This window comes from Scylla paramamosain, chromosome 6, assembly GCF_035594125.1.
Source record: "Scylla paramamosain isolate STU-SP2022 chromosome 6, ASM3559412v1, whole genome shotgun sequence".
Lineage (NCBI taxonomy): Eukaryota > Metazoa > Arthropoda > Malacostraca > Decapoda > Portunidae > Scylla > Scylla paramamosain.
The window spans coordinates 28,087,611-28,089,496 of NC_087156.1; positions in this window are offsets into that span (position 1 = coordinate 28,087,611).

Sequence of the window (1,886 nt, forward strand, 5' to 3'; positions counted from 1 at the left end):
AGTTAGGTGTTCTGAGACGTCTCCGCCAGTTTTTCTCACCCCCACCAGCTGCTAACTCTATACAAGGGCCTTATCCGTCCATGTATGGAGTATGCTTTACATGTCTGGGGGGGTTCCACTCATACTGCTCTTCTAGACAGGGTGGAATCAAAAGCTTTTCGTCTCATCAACTCCTCTCCTCTAACTGACTGTCTTCAGCCTCTCTCTCACGCCGCAATGTTGCATCTCTAGCTGTCTTCTACCGCTATTTTCATGCTAACTGCTCTTCTGATCTTGCTAACTGCATGCCTCCCATCCTCCCGCGGCCTCGCTGCACAAGACTTTCTTCTTTCTCTCATCCCTATTCTGTCCACCTGTGTAACGCAAGAGTTAACCAGTATTCTCAAGCATTCATCCCTTTCTCTGGTAAACTCTGGAACTCCCTGCCTGCCTCTGTATTTCCACCTTCCTATGACTTGAATTCTTTCAAGAGGGAGGTTTCAAGACACTTATTCATCAATTTTTGACTACTGTTTTGACCCTTTAATGGGACTGGCATTTCAGTGGGCATTTTCTTTTTTATTAGATTTTTGTTGCCCTTGGCCAGTGTCCCTCCTACATAAAAAAAAAAAAATAATAATAATAATAATGGGCGCTTATAACACGGCTACGTATAATTTAGCTAATTTCATAGTTTCACTTCTGAGACCCTTCACCTAATATCACCTTCACATAATATCCTTCTTGGATATTATGATAGAAGAATGCAGTGGTAAAACTGAATTCAGTATTTTCCATAAACCTACCTTATCTGGCCGTGGCACAAATTTTTTCATTTATTGCAACTATCAATTGTACCAAGCATATCATCTGACTTCTACATATGACAAATTTCACTCTGAAGTTAATGTTTTAAAATCTTATTTTTTACGGATGGTTTCCCAACACACATCTTTGAAAATTTGGTTTATAATTTTTTTAACAAAAAATATCAGCCTGAACCTGTTATTCACTCTGTTAAGAAACATACTATGTATTTTAGGCTGGCTTATTTGGGTGATGTCTCTTCAGATCTAAAACATCGTCTATATAACAAATCAAATATTTTGTACCCTCAGATAGAGTGCAGATTCGTTTTTTGAATAATTTTAAAATAGGTTCATTTTTTAAGTTCAAGGACCGCCTGCCGACCGACCTAAGATCATCTGTCGTTTACAAATTTACTTGCCCTAGTTGCCAGACAGGGTACATAGGCAGCACTGTGCGCTCCTAGAAAAGCAGGACAGATGAGCTCTTAGGTCGGTCAAGCAGGACTGGCTGCTCTCTACTTGCGCCTCCTCACTCTGCAGTAAGGGAACATCTGGTTCAGTATAACTTACCACCCACCGAGGAAAGGTTACTTTAAAATTTTTGACTCGTCAAACAGTGCTAATATTAGAATATTGGAATCAATGTACATATGAAAATTTCCTCCTGAACTTAACAGCACCCAGTCACCCTGCCCTCTTTATATCTTTTGATTAATTTTCAGATCTCATGTTTTATCTTTACATATATGTATAAATGGTTTTCACGCGCTGTTATTTGTCCACAGCTCCTTGAATATGGCATAGTCTCTGTGCCGAGACTTTGGAAATAAAGAAGTTTTATGTAGGTACACTGGCGCTTTTATTCATCTGCAAGATCAGGTTCCCCACAGACCAGCCTGTCTCAGATATCTCTGTTCCAAATTCATGTTGCAGTCAAATGAAAAATATGCTATAATGATGAAAAATGATATCAACTTTATTATAAGCATTTCTATCTAGATTAAATGTCAATATTTTTCATGTATTGCACGAATATGCGCATTTCATATAAAGATATTTCCACTACTTTTTTTTCAGTCATATTTTTTTAGATCTGAT